General features: G+C 39.0%; 1 protein-coding gene across 13 annotated transcripts in view; it reads left to right on the forward strand.

The window, feature by feature from the left end:
- RANBP17 (RAN binding protein 17) overlaps window positions 1–25827 on the forward strand; it is a 434785-nt gene that overhangs the window by 211245 nt on the left and 197713 nt on the right. The gene's annotated exons all lie outside the window — the stretch shown is intronic.

Below are 25827 nucleotides of genomic sequence, written 5' to 3' on the forward strand. Positions count from 1 at the left end.
CTGGGAGGTTAACCCATTTATGCTGGAGGCTGCAAAATTTTTTTTTGTGAAAAATCAGACCTTGGCGATGACCTTGAACAGCAGGATATAAATAACTCCCACAAGCTTAGCGTTCCAATAATGGAACATTGGGCATAAATGTTAATAAATTGCCAAAAATGAAATTTAGCAGGGACAGGATTTAAATGCAGTTCTTGCTTTAGTCTCCTTTCTAATATGACAATTTGCCTTTCCTGCAATATAATAGGAAAAACTCAGAGAAATTATTTTAGATGATTTAGAATTAAATGACATACATTTACAAAATGTAAAATAAAAGACCATATCTTCTTTTCTGCTTGTAAGTATGCCAACTTGATTAAAGAAATGATAAAAGTAAAGTATTGGCACATGCTACAACATGGGTGAAACTTCAAAAAATGATAAATGAAATAAGTCACAATAACCCACATGTTATATAGATTTCATTTATATGAAATGTCCAAAGTAGGCAATTCTAAGGAACAGAAAGTACATTATTGATTGCCAAGGGCTGGATACGGGGAGGCTTGGAGAATGATGGATAAGGAGAGAGGTGTTTCCTTTGGGGGTGAAAACTGTTCTAAAATTGATTGTGGTGACAGTTGCACAACTCTGTGGATATACTAAAAGTCACTGAATAAACACTTTAGGCCAGGCATGGTGGCTCAAGCCTGTAATCCCAACACTTTGGGAGGCCAAGGTGGGCGGATTGCTTGAATCCAGGAGTTTGAGACCAGCCTGGCCAAGATGGCGAAACCCCGTGTCTGCTAAAAATACAAAAATGAGCTGGGCATGGTGACACACACCTGTAATCCCAGCTACTTGGGAGGCTGAGGCATGAGAATCACTTGAACCTAGGAGGTGGAGGTTGCAGTGAGCTGAGATCATGCCAGTGCACTGCAGCCTGGGCGTCAGAATGAGACTTGTGAAAAAAAAGAAAAAATTTTAAAAACCCACTTTAAATGGGGAATTATATGGTATGTGGATTGTATCTCAATAAAGTTGTTAAAAAATAATTAAATTGCATCAGAAGACAAAAAGATGCACATATGACTATATTTACTGCAGCACTGCTTGTAATGACAAAATACTTGAAACAGTTAATTTGACTCTGGTGTGATATATAACCTAAGGATGAAAACAACCTTTAAAACTGTAAACTGCTTTCTGTAGTGACACTGTGGATAGTAAAAAGCTGAGTTATTCTAAGATTACAAGATTAGTGTTTTGTGATAAGATAATAAGTAATTTTGTTGGTGTAGCAAAACTGGGATTTTGGGTTCTGGGGAAAGAAGAAACAATGAAAGATATCTGAGTTTCAGTCAATATCCTGAAGTGCTAAATTTCTACTGGAAATATCACTATAATTTTATGTTGACTTTGCCTTCAAAACAAGTCATATATTCTAGCTCCATCCACCGAATAGGCCTAGAAATAAGAACCACTTCAGCAATAATGAAATGTGACTACAAAAGTATTTATTTTCCACTTAAATGAACAAGGGCTCCTGGGAGAAATGGCTGATTCAAGATCTATGGCAGGAAATAGATAAGTCTGGAATACCTTGTTATACCAAATAGCAAGAAAGATGTCAAAAACTACTAGGTTTGGGTCAAAAAGATTCAGGATAAGCTGAATCCAACTTGAAGAGACTTCCAAAGGCAAAGAGAGGATGCAGATGATATCATCTTGTATATAGAAAAATCTCTATTGATATTAGAGAGTATCAGTCCTAATATCAAACATGTTTAAATTCATGTGTTTGTGATCATACTAAAGAAAAACTCCCTTGAAAGATATTAGGGAGGGCTGGGCCTTGGGGGGCGTCCCGGAAGGGGAAGAGGTAGGTGGAGAGGGTGGCACGAGAGCCCGACCCTCCCGCCTGGTAGGAGGCAGGCAGGACTGGGGACCTTCCTGTTTCCTCGCCCGCTCGCCGCCGCATTTCCCCCGTGTGCTGGGTTCCCACGTCCCCCGACCCTTCCTGGCTGGGTCAGCTGCCGTTGGGCCGGGGGCCTTCCCCTTCCGGAAGAGCTGGTGGAACCTCTAACTAGCCCGGCCACTCCAGCTTCTCCGCCCCGTCCACAAAGAAAACCAAAACAACCCCAAAAGAAAACATTGCCCGGCGGTGGGGAGCCAAGACCCTGCTCCACGCGGGATCAGCACTTGGGGTTCGGGCTTGCTCTTGGCGCCCCTCGGGCCCATTCGATGTTGCTTTTCTGTTCCTGGTCTGCCTCAGCTTGCTCACTCTCTTCCTCCCGTTGCCAGATGCCTGTCTTGTGCGCCCAAGTTAGCCCCTTTCCACTGACCTTGTCTGAATGTAGGAGCACGAGTTAAAAGCCCAGCTTTGAGCGCTGAGTCCGCCTGCCTCCGCCTCCGCCTCCCTAGCATTCACAGTCGGTCGGAGAAGGGGGCACTTCCCGGGGTGCCCTCCTCCAAAACGACTTATGTATTGCTTTCCCTGTTTTGTTTTGATGGGGTAACCGGGTTTCATTCTGTTTCCTTCTTTCTCTATCTCTGGTGATACTCTTTTCTTTCCTGGTTGTGAGGCTTAAAGCTGGTCTCTTTATGCTTTCTAATGCCACTGCGCGTTTTTCTTTTCTTAGAGGGTTTTTAAAAAGTTTTTTTCTCCCCTCCCCCTTTCTGATAATGAGATATAATTTGGCAGCTCATTGCCAGTAGATTACGGATTTTTTTTTTCTGCAAATATACAGCATTGTAGAGGCCTAAATAGTGAGACTGCATTTCTTCCATTTTTGAATATTGAAGCGTAAGAGTGCCTCTTTGAGACCAGGGACCGAGTTTTCTTCATCTTAGTAGCCTCAAAACGCAACATGTAATTGACACTCAAAGTTTTGGTTAAATTCAGGATAAAGATTTTTGTGGTTTCTAGACATCGAATGTGGTAACTCAGGTCTTTTTTTTTTTTAAGTAAGGATAATTTCTTTAGCACATAATCACCGATTGTAGTTTTACAATTATATATGTGTGTGAATGTGTTTCTTTACAGGTGAGACTCTAACTTTGGCACAGACCTTAATGACTTCTGTCGCAATTTATGTATTTTAAAAGGATTTTCCATGGCTCCCACCCACCCCCTTATGTTATTAAGAAGTCTATCACATTACTTCTGTGATGAAAACGTTTGTTAGACTTAATTAACTGTACATGTCTAAAATCTTGGAATCTGCATGGTTTCTGTTTATTGATTTTTCCCTTTCATAGAATGATAAGAGACCTTAGGATAACTGAGTCTAAGCAAGATTTTTGTGGTGTTTCTCAGTTCAATAGGAGATAAATGTTTGCAGTGATGTCATGTGATGACCACGTTATTAACATTTTGCTGTCTTTGAAAAGGGACTTCTTTTTCTGATAATCATACCAGCATTAAAAATGATAGATGTACACCTTAAAAGGCTTCAATGAAGAAATTAAAAAAAAAAAAAAGAAAGATATTAGGGAAAAAACATTCACCATTTATATCCAATTTGACTATACCATTTGTAACTTGAGGTAAGCAAGTAATTGAGTAGAGGAACGTTTTCTCTATGGACATATCTAACAAATGAAGGAGGAAGGAATGAGAATTAGAGTATTACCATTTTTGTAATCTTCAATGAAATAATGATCATTGGCAACGTAGAGACAACCAGCCATTATATGGCTCCTAAAAAAGGTGTACGACATGCCGGGCGCATTGACTCACCCCTGTAATCCCAGCACTTTGGGAGGCCGTGGTAGGTGGATCATGAGGTCAGAAGATAGAGACCATCCTGGCAAACACGGTGAAACCCCGTCTCTACTAAAACTACAAAAAAATTAGCCGGCTGTGGTGGTGGGCACCTGTAGTACCAGCTACTCGGGAGGCTGAGGCAGGAGAATGGCGTGAACCCGGTAGGCGGAGCTTGCAGCGAGCCGAGATCACGGCACTGCACTCCAGCCTGTGCAACAGAGCGAGACTCCATCTCAAAAAAAAAAAAAAAAAAAAAAGTGTACAATGTAAGTTATGAAGTAATCTTGCCATAAAACAAAAAGGCAAGCCTGAAGTCTCTAGGTCTTACTAATAAAATACAGGAAATACAGTGCCAAAGGAACACGTTTAAATTTACAGAACAAGACAGGTTGTTCAGTATATATAAATTTAAAATCCCCTTAAAAGAGAAGACACCATAAGCTAAGTTAGAGACAACATGAACATGCATAGAACAGTTCTATAAAAAAACACAACAAACTGATAGCTGTGGTTTCTAAGGGTTAGAATTTGAGGCTGATGGGCAGAAAGGAAAGGGTAATTGCTTTTTAATACACATTTCTCTCTGCGTTTTGCATTTTGTACTATATTACTTTTTTAAAAAACATAAATTTTTAAGTCACTGGAAAATCACCAAGATATTAAAAGTGCTACTTCAGTGAACATACAAATGATAAGTGAAGTAGCCTTATTGCTGGTATGGAGAAAATTGTACTTGTCTGGATAGAAGATCAAACCAGCCATAACATTCCCTCAAGACAAAGCCTAATCCAGAGCAAAATCCTAACTCTATTCACTTCTATGAAGACTGAGAGAGATGAGGAAGCTACAGAAGAAAAGTTGGAAGCTAGCAGAGGTTGGTTCATGAGGTTTAAGGAAAGAAGCCATGTCCATAACATAAAGGTGCAAGATGGAGCAGCAAGTGCTGGTGGAGAAGTTGCAGCAGGTTGTCCAAAAGAGCTAGCTAAGATAATTGGTGAATGTGGCTTCACTAAACTACAGATTTTCTTTTCTTTTCTTTTCTTTTTCTTTTTTTTTGAGACTGAGTCTCGCTCTACCGCACAGGCTAGAGTGCAGTGACACAATCTGGCTCACTGCAACCTCTGCCTCCTGGGTTCAAGTGATTCTCGAGTCTCACTCAGCCTTCCAAGTGATTCTCATGCCTCAGCCTCCTGAGTAGCTGGGATTACAGGCAGCTGCCACCACACCCAGCTAATTTTTTGGTAGAGATGGAGTTTCACCATGTTGGCAAGGCTGGTCTCAAACTCCTGACATCAATCCACCTGCCTCGGCCTCCCAGAGTGCTGGGATTACAGGCATGAGCCACCATGCCTGACTCAAAACAACAGATTTTCAGTGTAGATGAAACAGTCTGCTGTTGAAGAAAATGCCATCTAGAACTTTCCTAGCTAGAGAAGAGAAGTCAATGCCTGGCTTGAAAGCTTCAAAAGACAGGCTGATTCTCTTAGTACAGGCTAATCCAGCTGGTGACTTTAAGTTGAAGCCATTGCTCACTTACCACCTGAAAATCCTATTAAGAATTATGCTAGATCTATTGGTGCTCTAGAAATGGTACAGCAAAGTCTGGATGACAGGACATCTTTTTACAGCATTGAACATTTTAAGCCCACTGTTGAGACCTACTGGTAAGAAAAAAAGATTAATTTTCAAAAGATTATTGCTCATTGACCACACACTTGGTCACGCAAGAGCTCTGGTGGAGATGTACAAGAATATTGTTGTTTTCATGTCTGCTAACACAACATCCATTCTGCAGCTTGTGGATCAAGGAGTGGTTTTGACTTTCAAGTCTTATCATTTGATAAATACATTTCATAAGACTGCAGCTGCCATAGTGATTTCTCTGATGGATCTGGGCAAAGTAAATTGAAAACCTTCTGGAAAGGTTTCACCATTCTGGATACCAGTAAGAACATTTGTGATTCATGGAAATAGGTCAATATATTAACATTAATATATTGACTCTGAAAGAAGTTGATTCTAACCCTCACGGATGACTCTGAGGGGTTCGAGACTTCAGGATCAGAAATAACTGCAGATGTGGCTGAAACAGCAAGAGACCTATGAGATTAGAAGTGGAGCCTGAAGATGTGACTGAATTACTTTAATCTCATGATAAAAATCGAACAGATGAGTTTCTTCTTATGAATAAACACATAAAACGGTATCTTGAGATGGAATCTACTTGTGGTGAAGATGCCATGAACATTGTTGAAATGACAGAAGATTTAGAAAATTACATAACATTAGTTGATAAAGTGATGGCAAGGTTTGAGAGCATTGACTCCAGTTTTGAAAGTCGTTCTCCTGTGGGTCAAATGCTATCAAACAGCATTGTATGTTGCAGAGGAATTTTTTGTGAAAAGAAGTCAATCAGTGCAGCAAATTTCAATGTTGTTTTATTTTAAGAAATTGCCATAAGCCACACTAACCTTCAGCCACTACCACCCTTATTGGTCAAAAGGCACCAACATCGAGGCCGGACCCTCTGCCAGCAAAAAAATTACAGTTCACTGAAGGCTCAGGTAATTGTTAGCATTTTTTTTTTTTTTAGCAATAAAGTATGTTTTAATTAACGTGTATACATTATTTTTTAGACATAGTGTGATTGCACACGTAATAGACTATAGTATCATGTAAACATGTAAATGCAACAATTTTTTTTGCAAACACAAGTATTTGTATGACTTGCTTTATTGCAGTGGTGTGGAACAGAAACTGCATTATCTTTAAGATGTGCCAGTATTTGGGAAGAGAAGTTCTCATTTCACTGAATTTGTAGCTTGGAAAATATAAGTCTTGACTGGTATTTAGGGGCTACCATATTCAAATAGCTAGCTTGAGAGTGAATGAAAAGGGTCAAAAGAAACACTGAGAGATGGAGATAAACAGATCCTGATAACATTTTTTTTACCCTTTGGATCCACTCATGCCTGGAAGAAAACCTGTCAGTGTTTTGTTTTGTTTTCTTTTTGAGCAAATACTCCCTCTGCCCACACACTTTATGCTTTAAAACAAAAGGCCATACTGAACTTGTAGAACCAAATGGTTGCTAATTACTTGGGGCGATACAAGTGATATATTATCTTACACACACACACCACACACACACACACACACACACACACACACGGCTTGAGTCCAGCATGGCCTACTGATTTTAAAATAGGAAATGACAGTGTAAATGCCAGGATACAGGACAAAGTGCTCTGACCTGTTGCCAAACCTTTTTTTCCACATCTACAGTGCACCTATATTCTATAATAGTCAGTGCAACTCTTTTTTGTGAATTGTTTACATGTCTGACTTCTTGTTTGGATTTTACTTGGTGATTTGATATGAATTTTTAATGTGAAAGCACTTAGCATTAGGAGTTTGACATTTTGTCTGACCTTAATCACCAGGAGGATCATGTGAGGTTTATTCAGTGGGAAGAGAACTGTTACAGCTCTGACAGAAATGATGGGAAATAAGTAAACAGCCTTTTAAATCTTCACCAGAAATCAATAGGGTTTAAAGATGATGGACGTTGGTGTTTTTTGCTGCTTAAGGACTTCAACCTTTTACGGGAAAATATCTTCTCTACGTGTCAGCAGTTTTTTCCATGCACACAATGAATCACTGCTGCAAATAGAACATTCTGCATAGAACACTCTTCATCATTATTATAAGAAAGAAACTGTGTAAGACTGGCCTTGGTTAATGTACAGCCTTTTGGGGCATTTTTGTATGAAAAGAGAGGACCATATCTTACAATTTTTTTCGTCTTAAGTGTAATTTATGTGCCAAACTTTTTCCTCAACCAAATAATAACAGTTTTTATATACTGAGAACCTCCTTTGTACTGGGCATTGACTGTGTGATGTTTTAAGGTAGATTATTTGACTCCACTTTATAGATGATGAAATTGGGACCCAGAGGCTCTAAGTTCATCTAACTAGTGATAGAACTGATATTTAAAACCCTAGTCCATCTGAGTTCAAAGCTTATCCTTTTACTACTTTCCAGCTGTGTCTCTGAGGACAGGCACTCAATAGGTGTTGTTGCCCTTGATTCTATTTCTTCGGTAGTGGCATCTCTTATTTTCTTTCTCCTTTTTCCCCTAGTCAGTAAAACTAACATAAGTGATGGCCTTCACATCATTTAATAAGAGGATAAGAGCTACATCATGGTCACTGAATAAAAGAATATGGGTTAAGAACTGCTTCCCAGTATACTCTGCAGATTTGATTTATTATGAATGATTTATGAGATATTAGATTGCTATATAGTAGTTAGCAGTGTATTCACAATCAGCTGCAATCTAATGCCAAGTGTTGAAGTATTAACTGAACGTATCATGTAGTGTCCTTTGTTTATAACATAATAATCTTGACTTTACAAAATAGTTAACTTTCTAGCTGTTTAATTTGTACATATCATTGTACAACTGTTATCTTTGAGAAAGCAACGTATTTATTTTGTGATTTGGAAATAGTCTTTGTAATTCAAACTAAGAAAATCAACTTAGTTTTGATATAAATATCATGGAACATATACTGCTAAATAAAAATTTTCACATAAAACCTCCTAATTTGATGTTATTTTACATTTAAAGGCACATTACTTAATTGGAATTTTTATAAAGGAAATAAGATAGCTTCTTACCAGTTTATTGTAATACATGTAATATGTTAGATATGTTGAATGCAATTACTATCAGATGAACAGTTCTTTTCCTACTCTTCCATGAATCTGTTGTGGAGCAGTCACTTAATGTTTGTCATTTTTCATTTCCTTATTAAAACTGAAATAAATGAAATGACCTGAGAATCCTTCTAACTCTAAAATTGTGTAACTTTTTAGGCTTAGAATTTTGACTTGAAATCATTTTTTCCTTCACATACTCCTAACTAATAAAACCTTAAAAATAATTTTTGTTACAGCATTTCTAAATGTTCCTCTTGCTAGCCCTTAAAGGAGATATTTTTCTAATATCCAGTTGCCTTCTTTGAATGGCAATCCTGTGTTACACACCTGACTTGCGCTCATCTCAAATAGAATATCTTACCTTTGTTTTTCATTAAAATACACACACACATATAGAATATATGTGGCATTGTTACTCCAGGCACCTTCAAGTGTCAGTAAAGGAATAATGATTAATCAGCCATTTTCTTTTGTTTCTGGGAGCCTGATGTTTTCAGGTACATGAGGATTAATTCTATATTTGATAAAAGAGCCAGTTGATCAGTTCAAATAGGTAATTAACTGCTAAGCTTGTAAGAAACATTTCAACTTGTGATGAGAGGATAATCCTTAGGCAATCTCAGTGTCGCAGAAGCTATAATCAATGTATGCATCTCAGATAAAATTATAGTCTCATCTACCCTTTGCTCAACATTTTTACACTGACCCAGTACCTCCAAAAAGAGAATGTAGTAGAAATCAGGAAGCCTCTGTTCTAGTGTGACTCTGCCCCTAATTTTCTGGTCACATAAATTGGAAGGTCACATAAATTGGAAGGTCACATAACCTTTTGAGGCCTGAGCTTTCTTGTCTGCAAAATGAGGGTGATAGAACCTATTAAACAGTTATTGTGGGAATTATTTTAGTTAACATATGTGAAAGAATTTGAACTCTTAAATAACTTCTGCTTTGCCAGACAATTTATTTAGGTATCTTATTTGCTAGTACAAGTTTTTGTAACCTGGATTTGGTGTGTAACCTTAGATATACTGTAACATTTTGGGCATGGTCAGATGTAACCTCTTTAAAGAAAAAAAAAGGAACAGCTGAATTTATTTACTTCTTGTTTCAAGGAAGAAAATCATGGTTTTCTTCCTTGCTTCTCTTATCAAGTAAACATGTCCATTTTTAAAAAGACAGTCAACTCCCCAACAGGGATTATAAATTGAACAAATGAAAGATGGCTTTTCAGAATAAAGTATTCAATTTAATTCATTTTCTTTTCTTGTTTGACTTTGAACTTTTAATCTTCTTGGTAAATATCAAAGGAATTCCCTAGTTACTTTGCATTTATATTTTGCGTTGGTTACTGTCATGGACTGCATATTTGTGTGCCCCCAACATTCATATGTTGAAATCTAATCCCAATATGATGGTATTTGGAGGTGGGAGCTTTAAGAGGTAATTAAGACATGAGAGTGGAGCCTTCATGAAAGACGTAAGTGCCCTTATAAAAAGATGCCAAAAAGCTAGCCCACTCCCTCCACCATGTAAGGAGAGAATGAAAAGTTGGTAGTCTGCAACCCAGAAGAGGGCCCTCACCAGACCTGACTATGTTGGCACCCTTATATTGGACTTCCAATCTCCAGAGCTGTGAGAAATAAATTTCTGTTGTTTATAAGCCACTTGGTCTATGGTATTCTGTTACAGCAGCCTGAACTAAGACAATTACAGTTGACCCTTAAACAACACAAGTTTGAACTGTGCATGTCAACTTCTACATTATTTTTTTTCCATTCAGTCAAGAATGGAAAATACATTATTAATGTAATGCAAAACCTATATATGTGGAGGGCCAGCTGATATGGTGTGGCTGTGTCCCTATCCAGATCTCATCTTGAATTCCCACATGTTGTGGGAGGGACCCAGTGGGAGGTAAGTGAATCATGGGGCAGGTCTTTCCCACGCTGTTCTCATGATAGCGAATAAGTCTCACAAGATCTGATGATATTATAAGGGGGAGTTTCCTTACTTAAGCTCCTCTCTTGCCTGCTGCCATGTGAGATGTGCCTTTCACCTTTTGCCATGATTGTAAGGCCTCCCCAGCCACTTGGAACTGTAAGTCCAATAAACCTCATTCTTTTGTAAATTGCCCAGTTGTGGTTATGTCTTTATCAGCAACGTGAAAATGGACCAGTATAGTAAATTGGTACCAGTAGAGTGGGGCACTGCTGAAAAGAGACCCAAAAATGTGGGAGCAACTTTGGAACTGGGTAACAGGCAGACATTGGAACAGTTTTGAGGGCTCAGAAGAAGACAGGAAAATGTGGAAGAGTTTGGAACTCCCTAGAGACTTGTTGAATGGCTTTGACCAAAATGCTGATGATATGGACAGTAAAATCCAGGCTGAGGTGGTCTCAGATAGAGATGAGGAACTTGTTGGGAACTGGAGCAAAGGTGACTCTTGTTATGTTTTAGCAAAGAGACTGGCAGCATTTTGACCCTGCCCTAGAGATTTGTGGAATTTGAATTCGAGGGAGATGATTTAGGCTATCTGGCAGAATAAATTTCTAAACAGCAAAGCATTCAAGAGGTGATTTGGGTGCTGTTAAAGGCATTTAGTTTTAAAAGGGAAACAGCATAAAAGTTTGGAAAATTTGCAGCCTGACAATGTGTTAGAAAAGAATATCCCATTTTCTGAGGAGAAATTCAAGCTGGCTGCAGAAGTAAGGAGGAGCCAAATGTTAACCACTAAGACAATGGGGAAAGTGTCTCCAGGTCATGTCAGAGAACTTTGCAGCAGCTGCTCGCATCACAAGCCCAGAGGTTTAGGAGAAAAAAAAAAATGGTTTCATGGGCAGGGCCCAGGGTCCCACTGCTCTGTGCAGTCTAGGGACTTGGTGCCCTATGTCCCAGTCACTCCAGCTGTGACTAAAAGGGCCCAAGGTACAGCTCAGGCTGTTGCTTCAGAGGGTGGAAGCCCCAAGCCTTGGCAACTTCCACATAGTGTTGAGCCTGCGGGTGCACAGAAGTCAAGAATTGAAGTTTGAGAACCTCCGCCTAGACCTCAAAAGATGTATGGAAACATCTGGATGCCCAGGCAAAATTTTGCTGCAGGGGCGGGGCCCTCAGGAGAACCTCTGCTAGGGCAGTGCAGAAGGGAAATGTGGGGTCAGAGCTCCCTCACAGAGTCCCTTCTGGGACACTGCCTAGTGGAGCTGTGAGAAGAGGACCACCATCCTCCATACCCCAGAATGGTAGAACCACCAACAGCTTGCACCATGCATCTGGAAAAGCTGCAGGCATTCAATGCCAGCCCATGAAAGCAGCCAGGAGGGAGTCTACGCTGCAAAGCCACAGAGGTGGAGCTGCCTGAGACCATGGGAACCTACTTCTTGCATCATCATGGCCTGGATGTGAGACATGAAGTCAAAGGAGATCATTTTGGAGCTCTAAGATTTTACTTCCTCACTGGATTTCAGATTTGCATGGGGCCTTTAGCCCCTTTGTTTTGTCTAGTTTCCCCCATTTGGAATGGCTGTATTTATCCAATGCCTATACCCCCATTGTGTCTAGGAAATAACTAACTTGCTTTTGATTTTACAGGCTCATAGGCAGAAGGTACTTGTCTCCTCTTGGATGAGACTTTGGACTGTGGGCTTTTGAGTTAATGTTGAAATGAGTTAAGACTTTGGGGGACTGTTGGGAAGGTATGATTGGTTTTGAAATGTAAAGGACATGAGATTTGGGAGGGGCCAGGAGTGGAATGATATGGTTTGGCTGTGTCCCCACCCAAATCTCATCTTGAATTCCCACGTGTTGTGGGAGGGACCTAGTGGGAGGTAATTGAATGATTGGGCAGATCTTTCCCATGCTGTTCTCCTGATAGCGAATAAGTCTCATGAGATCTGATGGTATTATAAGGGGAGTTTCCTTACACAAGTTCCTGTCTTGCCTGCTGCCATGTGAGGCATGCCTTTCACCTTTCACCATGATTGTGAGGCCTCCTCAGCCACATGGAACTGTAAGTCCAGTAAACTTCTTTCTTTTGTAAATTGCCCAGTCTCGGGTATGTCTTTATCAATAGCATGAAAACAGACTAATACACCAGCTTTTCATATATGCAGGTTCCACAGGGCCAACTGCAGGACTGGAATATGCACGGATTTTGGTATATGTGAGGGATCCTGGAACCAATCCCAGAATACACTGAGGGACAACTGTACTATAGGTTTTTATGTTTAAATATTTTATTTTGATGAAGTGATCTTTAATGGTTCATTCTAGTAACCCAAGGACATGCTTTAAATTTATTGAAGTCAATAGGAAAACGTGATTTAATACTTAACAAATTGCAGTAAAACAAAGGAAAAAAATTTCCTTTCTGAGAATTCTTATTTGCCTTTGATATCTAATTCTTATGCTTAGCATTTGGCATTTAGTGAACCCCTAATAATATATTGAATGGTACTTCAAATTATGTTACAGATCTAAGAATATTTGGCCAAACTGATCTATGACTACAAAAACAAATTTTGTTGCAGTGACTCATACAACAAAAATGTTCCCAGTGTGTGAGTGATGCTCTGTGTCATATTTACTTCCCTAATATATAGTCACCTTTCATAATAGTGTCAGCATAATATACTAAGACAAAGAGGATCTACTGAAACTTCTCTTGCAACCATTAGGACAAACCAGGTATAAGACTATGCCTCCAGTTACCTGGGTGACCTTACCCTGTTAAGGTCTTACTTATAAAATGAGAGCTGACACTGGATTATTGCTAAGGTTCTATCTATCTGGAGAAATTATCAACCAGGAGAGCTTAATGGTATTTGTCACCTATTCTTATTTTTCCTAAGAGATCTTTTTCATATGATAGTGACATGATCATTCTGATGAAGTCCATCCAGCTTCTAATAAAATCTAGGAAACACAGTTGTTATTCACCCCATAGTAATGAAGGAACCTGTCCTGTGCACTACAAGGAGCTTCTTCTTATGTTCTAAGAAGAATTGTTATTCACCTTTGATCTCTAGTCCTTAAACTCTGTAGTTGGCGTTTAATGGATGTCCACTAATATTTAGTTTGGTTTGTGTTGCATGTTATGGAAAGCACTCATCTATATTTAATGTCTATGCCACTGCCTTTGAATTTGTGGGAAGACAAGTGTATTGTAAAGTCAAATTCCTGCCACTCCAATTTTCTACCAACATCTAAGTCCTCACAGCTGTGCTTTAGTGCCCCAAATTTGTTATTAAGCCTGTAATCCCAGCTACTTGGGAGACTAAGACTGGAAAATTGCTTGAACCCAGGAGGTAGAGGTTGCAGTGAGCCAGGATCACACCGTTGCACTCCAGACTGGACAATAGCAGTGAAACTCAGTCTCCCCAAAAAAAAAAAAAAAAAAACAGACATTTTTATACATATCATGGACAGGTTTTATATATGATCTTGTCTCTTGTGGACTGTAAGCTACTTGAGGTTAAAAGCTCTACTTTATTTATTTATGTCCCTCCACTGTTTACTACTACTTAGCACATATAGGACAATCAGTTACATTTATTAAGTTGATGATTATAAGAAATCACACACGATATAATAGCTGAGTTGTTAATGAAAAAAAATCAGTTTCTTTGTAATGATTCCTCTCTACCAGAAAAACAATCAAGAACCCATTGTATGTGGTAGCTTATATGAGAGGGAAGCTTCTGGAAAAGCACCTGCCAATTGTCACTGCTATATTTTCAGAGACAAAAGACAAATATAGTCACAATCACTGGTATAATTTTCATGACCTCTAAACAGTTCTGTATTTTTTACTGACTACAGAAATTTATTGGTTATTTTCAGTTTAGTTTTATGCAGTCTGGCAAAGTAATCAGATTAAGTATGTATGTATCACGCACTTTTTCACTTATAGCAGTAATCCTCTATCTGCATCAGTCTAATTTAGTGCTTTGGGCAATAGAGTAATGCAGACTAAATCAAAGCTGGATATGAGCCAAGATGATGAGTTAGAAAGATCCCTGGCTTTGTAATTAGATAGACCTGGATTCCCATTAATTGAGGTAATGAATATAAAATAGTGAACACAGTGCCTGGCTCCTGGTAAGTTGCCCCATAAATGGTAGCTAATGTTATTTTACTTTAAAGAGTGCATAGTTTTTAAAATAATCATTAGGTAGGAAAAACTGTGTTAAAGGAGTGAAGTTTGTTTCCTTGAAAGTACAGTTTACCAGCATGTAATATATCTTGGTAGCTCTGTGGAAACATGCCTACCTAAAAAGGAGACTCAGGTTCTGAAACAGACCAAGAATGAAAGCACCAACTAACTCTTTTGTGAGGCCTTGTGCTTTTTTATTTAATGGAAGATAACAGTCATCAGATTGGGGTAGGGTCTTAATGGTGGCAGCCAACTAGTGTGTGTTTTAATTGTGTGTGTTGCATGATGAGAGGTTTAATGCCTTAGGCAAGTCACTAGATGAGCTCAACTCTAAGAGTACATTTTCTCTAGTAAAAATAAGGCCAATACTATTTGTGTTGTAAAGTTGTGAAGATTGATGATTATGTCAGTAAAATGCCCAGTGCCTGGCATTTTGAAAATGCTTCTATAAATTGAACCTTAATTTTTCTCATTATTATCATTGTTATTTTTATATAATGATCTATGTACTTAAGGTGGGTTTGTCCTTTGAGGATCCTCTTTGCAATATTTTCCTGTTGCTTAGCAACACATCCTTTAAATAACAATAGAAGCTCTCTATGCATCTGAAAGTAAAAATGCTCTTAACTTTTTACTATTCCCACCTAAGCCTGTCTTCTAACATTACTTCTTCTGATCTTTCAGAAGTACGTTCTCTTTGTGTAAAGGAATTGTGGAAGAGTTTGCTATCTGGCTAATCTTGCTATATGGTAGTCTCTGCAATTTTCCCAAGAGGAATGTGTTCATTTTGTGCTATCTAATTGCCAGTCTTCATTTACTCATATTGGCAAGTTTTCAGTATTCTGTCCCTACTTTTTTTCTTTTCCCTGTTGGCTGTGGTTTGACTTTGTTCCCCCAAAGTTTGTGTGTTTGAAACTTCATCCCAGTGCAATAGTGTTAGGAGGTAGGATCTAATAAGAGGTGATTGGGTTGAATAAAGTAAGTCCAATCCCTGGCGCCTCTCTCTTGGTCTCTCTTGGTGTTTGCTTGCCATTCCAACATGTTATGACATAGCACAAAGGCCCTTGTCAGATGCTGGTACCATATTCTTGGACTTCCCAGCCTCCAGAACTGTGAGCCAAATAAATTTCTTTTCTTTATAACTTAACTAGTCTGTGGTATTCTGTGATAGCAACAGAAAACGGACTAAGAGACTTGTGATGATTTGATTTAATTTTACTTTTTCCTGATAGTTTTAAGATTTTATTCTAAGTACATTCTCACTGAAGAATTCGTAATGCCATCTTATATTATTTTACTCTATATTTTTGTCTTTAGTCTCTATCCCTTTGATGTACTTGTTGTGACAACTTTAATCATGTTTAGACTGGTTTGTGGAGAAGAGAGGATCACAACAGGTACAGAAATAGGCTATAGACTTTATATGGCTGTTGTCAATCTTTTCTATTTTATTTTCTTGGAGTTGAACTTATGTAGGACATTACTGGCTACTGTAAAGAAATCAAATAAAAAGAAAGGACCATTCTTTCAATCTTGTATTAGATTTATAGCCTACCAAAGGAACTTCATTGTTGATGCTGATAAACAAATGAATGGAAATTCAGAATGGTTATAGTAGTCCAGTGAGCTTTGGAAGGTTGTAAGCTTTCTGGGCCTTAGTTTTCTTCAGTACAAAATGGACATATTAACTGCCCTTTCTATTTCCGTGGATTGTATAAAGATCAGATGAAATATAGTTCACCCTTGATCAACACAGGAGTTAGGGGAACTGACACACCCACACAGTCAAAAATCTGAGCGTAACTTTAGACTCCCCAAAAACTTACCTGCTAATAACCTACTGTTGACTGAAAGCCTTACCAATAAAATGAACAATTAACACACATTTTAGTGTTATATGTATTGTGTACTATGTATGCCCTTAAAATAAAGGAAGGTAGGGAAAAAATCATGAAGAGAAAATACATTTACTATTCATTAAGAGCAAGTGGGTCATCACAAAGGTCTTTATTCTCATCATCTTCATGTCAAGGATGCTGGAGGAGGGGGAGGGGCTGGTCTTAGTGTCTCAGAGGTGGCAGAGGCAGAAGGAGTAAGCCGAGAAGGTGGAAGGGGAGGAAGAAGTGGCAGGCACACTTGGTGTAACTTTTATTGAAAAATATCTGCATTTAAGTGTACCCGCACAGTTCAAACTTGCATTATTGAAAGGTCAACTGTAATGTGAAATGCATATAAAAATAATGTGTCTATCATCAAAGCATTATATACTTTATGATTTTAAAGTGTTAGTGACCAAGTAATCCTTTAAGGAAAGAGACTGTGTTGCCGTATCATACTTACTAACTTATTGTTGTCTGTCTTCCAAAAAGGATTTGAAGCAAAAGTCGCTAATGAAGTCATTGAATTGAATGTGTTATTGGCGATAGAAGTGAAGTGAGAGGAAATCCAAGGAGAAATGCTTTGTAAGAATGTTGAATTCATTTGCTACATAGGCAGTAAATATTTAGGTAGCACATCCTCATAGAAGGAATAAAATGTGCAAATTTCATTGTTGTTGGCAAAGACTGATTTTTAAAACAACTGTAATACACCGTAGATCTAAAGAGATACTGCCTACCAAAGGGTAAGAGAAAAAGATTAGGATAATAAATTACAAATTAACTTGACTTTGAGAATTTGGGGGAAATGTTGAAACTTACAGAGAAAGAATAAATTTAGGGAAATAATAATGTAACCAGGATAGGGCCTGAATTTTTTATATCTGTATGTAAAGAAGGAGGTAGTTCTTATTAACTTTTCTGAAGATCTGGTATGTACTTTAAAACCTACTTTATCAACAACAACAACAACAAAAAAAAAAACTGTGAAGAAGGGGTGGAGGGATGTTTCTAAGATCTTAGAGAAAATTCTAAGTATATGGTAGAACTTTAAGAAAATCATCTTTAGTACAAGAAGGATTATAATGGTTTTGGTTGAAGTTATTCAGTGTTGATCGTGACCAAGTAACTAAAGTTTGTGATTCTTGAATTTGTGTTTTTTATACTTACGTTTTACAAAAAGATTTTATTTCTTCTTCAAGGAGGTTATAAGAATTTTCCCTCGATTTTCTAAATCTAATGTGGAAATTGTTCCAGGCTATGAGTAAGTAGTGGATGGAAGAAATTTGAGTCATGTTACCTCCATTTTTAGTGTCTCTCTTTAACTGGTCCCTTCCTTTAGTCAAGGTATCTGTTAGATTTATAAAAATTTAGAATACCATATCCCTATAATTTTTCATCTAATAATCTCATTGAGAAAACATAGGAGAAGTTGGAAAGCAAATAGTGGTCACTGAGTGCTTCTTATGTATCAAATTCTAGATGTTAATATGTAATTTAATCTTCAGAAAGGGCTGTTAGACCATAAGCTCCTTGCAGCACAGCTTTGGGTCTTCATCTATGTAATCTCTCTAATTAACTGTACGTTTAATAAGTGTATACAGTTAGATAGACAGTGAATGAGTAAACAAGTCTATAAATTATTGTCCTCATTTTAGAGAAAATGAAATGGGTGTCTAAGAAATTAAGTCTATCAATAGTCCCATAGCTACTAAGCGGCAAAACCTTAACCTGTATGCACTCTTTTTATTATTATTATTATTATTATACCTTAAGTTCTGGGATACATGTGCAGAACATGTAGGTTTATTACATAGGTATACGTGTGCCATGGTGGTTTGCTGCACCCATCAACCCATTGTCTACATTAGGTATTTCTCCTAATGCTATCCCTCCCCTAGCCCCCCACCCGCCGACAGGCCCTGGTGTGTGATGTTCCCCTCCCTGTGTCCATGTGTTGTCATTGTTCACCTCCCACTTATGAGTGAGAACATGTGGTGTTTGGTTTTCTGTTCCTGTGTTAGTTTGCTGAGAATGATGGTTTCCAGCTTCATCCATGTCCCTGCAAAGGATATGAACTCATCCTTTTTTATGGCTGAATAGTATTCCATGGTGTATACGTGCCACGTTTTCTTTATCCAGTCTATCATTGATGGGCATTTGGGTTGGTTCCAAGTCTCTGCTATTGTGAATAGTGCTGCAATAAATATACATGTGCATGTGTCCTTATACTAGAATGATTTATAATCCTTTGGGTATATACCCAGTAATGGGATTGCTGGGTCAAATGGTATTTCTGATTCTAGATCCTTGAGGAATTGCCACACTGTCTTCCGCAATGGTTGAATTAATTTATACTCCCACGAACATTATAAAAGCGTTCCTATTTTTCCACATCCTCTCCAGCATCTGTTGTTTCATGACTTTGTAATGATGGCCATTCTAACTGGCATGAGATGGTATCTCATTGTGGTTTTGATTTGCATTTCTCTAATGACCAGTGATGATGAGCTGTTTTTCATATATTTGTTGGCCACATAAATGTCTTCTTTTGAGAAGTGTCTGTTCATATCCTTTGCCCATTTTTTGATAGCATTGTTCATTTTTTTCTTGTAAATTTGTTTAAGTTCTTTGTAGATTCTGGATATTAGCCCGTTGTCAGATGGATAGATTGCAAAAATTTTCTCCCATTCTGCAGATTGCCTGTTCACTCTGATGATAGTTTCTTTTGGTGTGCAGAAGCTCTTTAGTTTAATTAAATCCCATTTGTCAATTTTGGCTTTTGTTGCAATTGCTTTTGGTGTTTTACTCATGAAGTTATCACCCATGCCTATGTCCTGAAGGGTATTGCCTAGGTTTTCATCTAGGGTTTTTATGGTTTTAGGTCTTATGTTTAAATCTTGAATCCATCTTGAGTTAATTTTTGTATAAGGTGTAAGGAAGGGGTCCAGTTTCAGTTTTCTGCAACACCATTTCTTAAATAGGGAATTCCTTCCCCATTGCTTGTTTTTGGCAGGTTTGTTAAAAATCAGATGGTTGTAGATGTGTGGTGTTATTTCTGAGGCCTCTGTTCTGTTCCATTTGGTCTATATATCTGTTTTGGTACCAGTACCATCCTGTTTTGGTTACAGTAGCCTTGCAGTATAGTTTGAAGTCAGGTAGCATGATGCCTCCAGCTTTGTTCTTTTTGCTTAGGATTGTCATGGCTATACAGGCTTTTTTTTGGTTCCATATGAAATTTAAAGTAGTTTTTTCCTAATTATGTGGAGAAAGTCAATGGTAGTTTGATGGGAATAGCATTGAATCTATAAATTACTTTGGGCAGTATGATCATTTTCACGATATTGATTCTTCCTATCCATGAGCATGGGATGTTTTCCCATTTTTTTGTGTCGTCTCTTATTTCCTGGAGCAGTGGTTTGTAATTCTCCTTGAAGAGGTCCTTCACATCCCTTGTAAGTTGTATTCCTAGGTATTCTCTTTGGAGCAATTGTGAATGGGAGTTTGGTGTATAGGAATGCTCATGATTTTCGCACATTGATTTTGTATCCTGAGACTTTGCTGACGTTGCTTTTCAGCTTAAGGAGATTTTGGGCTGAGATGTTGGGGTTTTCTAAATATACAGTCATGTCATCTGCAAACAAAGATAATTTAACTTCCTCTCTTCCTATTCGAATACCCCTTATTTCTTTCTCTTGCCTGGTTGCCCTGGCCAGAACTTCCAACACTGTGTTGAATAGAAGTGGTGAGAGAGGGCATCCTTTTCTTGTGCCAGTTTTCAAAGGGAATGCTTCCAGGTTTTGCCCGTTCAGTATGATATTGGCTGTGGGTTTGTCATAAATAGCTCTTATTATTTTGAGATATGTTCCATCAGTTCCTAATTTATTGAGTGTTTTTAGCATGAAGGGGTGTTGAATTTTATCAAAGGCTTTTTCTGCATCTACTGAGATAATCATGTGGTTTTTGTCATTGGTTCTGTTTATGTGATGGATTATGTTTACTGATTTGCATATGTTGAACCAGCCTTGCTTCCCATGGATGAAGCTGACTTGATCGTGGTAGATAAGCTTTTTAATGTGCTGCTGGATTCAGTTTGCCAGTATTTTATTGAGGATTTTTCGCATTGATGTTCATCAGGGATATTGGCCTGAAATTTTATTTTTTTGTTGTGTCTCTGCCAGGTTTTGGTATCAGGATGATGCTGGCCTCATAAAATGAGTTAGGGAGAAGTCCCTCTTTTTCTGTTGTTTGGAATCGTTTCAGAAGGAATGGTACCAGCTCCTTTTTGTACCTCTGGTAGAATTTGGCTGTGAATTTGTCTGGTCCTGTGCTTTTTTTGGTTGATAGGCTATTAATTACTGCCTCAATTTCAGAACTTGTTATTGGTCTATTCAGGGATTCAACTTATTCCTGGTTTAGTCTTGGGAAGGTGTATATGTCCATGAATTTATCCATTGCTTCTAGATTTTCTAGTTTATTTGTGTACAGATGTTTATAGTATTCTCTGATGGTTGATTGTATTTCTGTGAGATCAGTGGTGATAGCCCCTTTATCATTTTTATTGTGGCTATTTGATTCTTCTTTCTTTTCTTCATTAATCTGGCTAGCAGTCTATCTATTTTGTTAATCTTTTCCAAAAACCAGCTCCTGGATTCATTGATTTTTTTGAAGGGTTTTTTTGTGTCTCTGTCTCCTTCAGTTCTGCTCTGATCTTAGTTATTTCTTGTCTTCTGCTAGCTTTTGAATTTGTTTGCTCTTGCTTCTCTAGTTCTTTTAATTGTGATGTTAGGGTATCAATTTTAGATCTTTCTAGCTTTCTCCTGTGGGCATTTAGTGTTATAAATTTCCCTCTAAACACTGCATTAGCTGTGTCCCAGAGATTTTGGGACATTGTGTCTTTGTTCTCACTGGTTTCAAAGAACTTATTTATTTCTGCCTTAATTTCGTTATTTACCCAGTAGTCATTCAGGAGCAGGTTGTTCAGTTTCCATGTAGGTGTGCAGTTTTGAGTGAGTTTCTTAATCCTGAGTTTTAATTTGATTGCACTGTGTTCAGAGAGACCGTTTGTTATGACTTCTGTTTTTTGCATTTGCTGAGGAGTGTTTTACTTCCAATTATGTGATCAATTTTAGAATAAGTGCAATGTGGTGCTGAGAAGAATGTAGATTCTGTTGATTTGGGGTGGAGAGTTCTTTAGCTATCTATTAGGTCTGCATGGTCCAGAGCTGAGTTCAAGTCCTGAATATCCTTGTTAATTTTCTGTCTCGTTGATCTGTCTAATATTGACAGTGGAGTGTTAAAAGTCTCCCATTATTATTGTGTGGGAGTCTAAGTCTCTTTTTAGGTCTCTCAGGACTTGCTTTATGAATCTGGGTGCTCCTGTATTGGGTGCATATATATTTAAGATAGTTAGCTCTCCTTGTTGCATTGATGCCTTTATTATCATGTGATGCACTTCTTTGTCTTTGTTGATCTTTGTTGGTTTAAAGTCTGTTTTATCAGAGGTGAGGATTGCAATGCCTGCTCTTTTTTTGCTTTCCATTTGCTTGGTAAATCTTCTCCCATCCCTTTATTTTGAGCCTGTGTGTGTCTTTGCACGTGAGATGGGTCTCCTGAATACAGCACACTGATGGGTCTTGACTCTTTATCCAGTTTTCTGTCTGTGACTTTTAATTTGGGCATTTAACCCATTTACATTTAAGGTTAATATTGTTATGTGTGAATATGATCCTGTCATTATGATGCTAGCTGGTTATTTTGCCCATTAGCTGATGCAGTTTCTTCAATGTCAATGGTCTTTACATTTTGGTTTGTTTTTGCAGTGGCTGGTACCAGTTGTTCCTTTCCATATTTAGTGTTTCCTTCAGGAGTTCTTGTAAGGCAGGCCTAGTGGTGACAGAATCCCTCAGCATTTGCTTGTCTGTAAAGAAGTTTATTTCTCCTTTACTTATGAAGCTTAGTTTGGCTGGATATGAAATTCTAGGTTGAAAATTCTTTTCTTTAAGAATGTTAAATGTTGGCCCCCACTCTCTTCTGGCTTTTAGGGTTTCTGCAGAGATCCACTGTTAGCCTGATGGGCTTCCCTTTGTGGGTAACCCAACCTTTCTCTCTGTCTGCCCTTAACATTTTTTCCTTCATTTCAACCTTGGAGAATCTGACGATTGTGTCTTGGGGTTGTTCTTCTCAAGGAGTATCTTTGTGGTGTTCTCTGTATTTTCTGAATTTGAACGTTGGCCTGTCTTGCTTTGTTGGGGAAGTTCTTCTGGATAATATCCTGAAGTGTATTTTCCAACTTGGTTCCATTCTTCCCGTCACTTTCCAGTACACCAAGCAAACGTAGATTTGGTCTTTTCATATAGTCCCATATTCCTTGGAGGCTTTGTTCGTTCTTTTTCATTCTGTTTTCTCTAATCTTGTCTTCACACTTTATTTGATTAAGTTGATCTTCAGTCTCTGATATCCTTTCTTCCGCTTGATTAATTTGGCTATTGATACTTGTGTGTGCTTCACAAACTTCTCATGCTGTTTTTTTCAGCTCCATCAGGTCATTTATGTTCTTCTCTAATCTAGTTATTCTAGTTAGCAATTCCTCTAACCTTTTATCGAAGTTCTTAGCTTCCTTGCATTGGGTTTGAACATGCTTCTTGAGCTCAAAGGAGTTTGTTATTACCCACCTTCTGAAGCTTCCTTCTGTCAATTCGTCAAACTAATTCTCTGTCCAGTTTAGTTCCTTTGCTGGCAAGGAGTTGTGATCCTTTGGAGGAGAAGAGGCATTCAGGTTTTTGGCATTTTCAGCCTTTTTGTGCTGTTTTTTTCCTCATCTTCGTGGATTTATCTACCTTTGGTCTTTGATGTTGGTGACCTTCGGATGGAGTTTTTGCTTGGTCGTCCTTTTTTTTTATGTTGATGCTACTGCTTTCTGTTTGTTAGTTTTCCTTCTAACAGTCAGGCCCCTCTGCTGCAGGTGTGCTGGAGTTTGCTGGGGGCCCACACCAGACCCTGTTTGCCCGGGTATCACCAGCAGAGGCTACACAACAGCAAAGATTGCTGCCTGTTTGTTCCTCTGGAAGCTTCATCCCAGAGGGGTACCGGCCAGATGCCAACCAGAGCTCTCCTGTATGAGGTGTCTGTCGACCCCTGCTGGGAGGTGTCTCCCAGTCAGGAGGCTCAGGGGTCAGGGACCCACTTGAGGAGACAGTCTGTCCCTTATCAGAGCTCGAGCGCTGTGCTGAGAGATCCGCTGCTCTCTTCCGAGCCAGCAGGCGGGAACATTTAAGTCTGCTGAAGCTGCGCCCACAGCCACCCCTTCCCCCAGGTGCTCTGTCCCAGGGAGATGGGAGCTTTATCTATAAGCCCTGACTGGGGCTGCTGCCCTTCTTTCAGAGATACCCTGCCCAGAGAGGAGGAATCTGGAGAGGCAGTCTGGCTACAGTGGCTTTGCCTAGCTGCAGTGGATTCCACCCAGTTCAAACTTCCTGGCAGCTTTGTTTACACTGTAAGGGGAAAACTGCCTACTCGAGCCTCAGTAATGGTGGATGCCCCTCCCCCCACGAAGCTCAAGCATCCCAGGTCGACTTCAGACTACTGTGCTGGCAGCGAGAATTTCAAGCCAGGGGATCTTAGCTTGCTGGGCTCCGTGGGGGTGAGATCTGCTAAGCTAGACTACTTGGCTCTCTCACTTCAGCCCCCTTTCCAGGGGAGTGAATGATTCTGTCTCACTGGTGTTCCAGGTGCCAGTGGGGTATGAAAAAAAAAAACCCTGCAGCTAGCTAGGTGTCTGCTCAAATGGCCACCCAGTTTTATGCTTGAAACGCAGGGCCCTGGTGGTGTAGGCACCCGAGAGAATCTCCTGGTCTGCGGGTTGCAAAGACTGTGGAAAATTGTAGTATCTGGGCTGGAGTGCACTGTTCCTCAAGGCACAGTTCCTCAGGGCTTCCCTTGGCTAGGCGAGGGACGTCCCCAACCCCTTGCACTTCCTGGGTGAGGTGGTGCCCCACCCTTCTTCGGCTCGCCCTCTGTGGGCTGTCCCCACTGTCTAACCAGTCCCAATGAGATGAGCCAGGTACCTCAGCTGGAAATGCAGAAATCACCTGCATTCTGTGTTGGCCTTGCTGGGAGCTTTTTTTTTTTTTTTTTTTTAATGAGTTGGAGTTTTGCTGTTTTTGCCCAGGCTGAAGTGCAATGGCACAATCTTGGCTCACTGAAACCTCCACCTCCTGGGTTCAAGTGATTCTCCTGCCTCAGCCTTTCGAGTAGCTGGGATTACAGGCATGCACCACCAGGCCCGGCTAATTTTGTATTTTCAGTAGAGACGGGATTTCTCCATGTTGGTCAGGCTGGTCTCGAACGCCCAACCTCAGGTGATCTGCCCGCCTCAGCCTCCCAAAGTGCTGGGATTACAGGGGTGAGCCACTGCGCCTGGCCTGTCCTCTTTAGTTATCTTACATATGTCAGTTATGAGCTTGATTTTTCAGCACCCTGCAATTCATTCACTCAGAAAGAGAGCAGAAATGTAGTAGTCAAAATAGTTTTTATGTAGAGGATGAAATATAAGACTATCCAGAATGTTGCCTTTTTATTTCTGCTTCATTGCCACATTACATCAATGGTTGAGTAACAGTTATACCTCTGAACTATTTTCCACAGAACAGAAATGACCTGTTAGGAGCATTATCTTTGCTTTTGAGTAATGATAGTGGTCAAGAGCTTGAACTAAGTAGTTAGACAAACTTAGTCTCAGTCATGCTACTAACTGGCTCTTTTTCTTTAGGCAAATTTCTTTTGTCTAAAGAACCTCTCTACGCTTCACTTTGGCCATAAAATGAGAATAATAATACTTACCTTATAGGTCTAATGTGAGGATAGAGATAATATGCTTAGCTTGATAACTTGCATATAGAAGATGCTTGTTAAGAGTTAGTTAAAATTGGATGTTTCTGTTGATGATGTTGTCATTGCTATGACAAATATTATTATCATCTTTGAATACAGTGATTTAATTTTTCCAGTGGTCCCCTAAACTGAGGAAAAGTCATTGGGAAATAATCACAGGGAGTGTATTTATATAAATGATAGCCTTTATTATATATTGTACATTGATAAACTTTGCTTCTTAGCATGTTGTGAGTACCTTTAAATTAAAACTTTTGGAGAGGATTAAACAATTTTCTTTATTTAAAAAATTTTCCTGGGACTGGCATGGTGGCTCACACTTGTAATCCTCAACACTTTGGGAGGCTGTGGCAGGAGGATCACTTAAGCCCAGAGTTCAAGACCAGCCCAGGGAACATAGCAAAATCCTGTCTCTACAAAAAAAAAAAAAA

Source organism: Pongo abelii, chromosome 4 (assembly GCF_028885655.2).
Source record: "Pongo abelii isolate AG06213 chromosome 4, NHGRI_mPonAbe1-v2.0_pri, whole genome shotgun sequence".
Lineage (NCBI taxonomy): Eukaryota > Metazoa > Chordata > Mammalia > Primates > Hominidae > Pongo > Pongo abelii.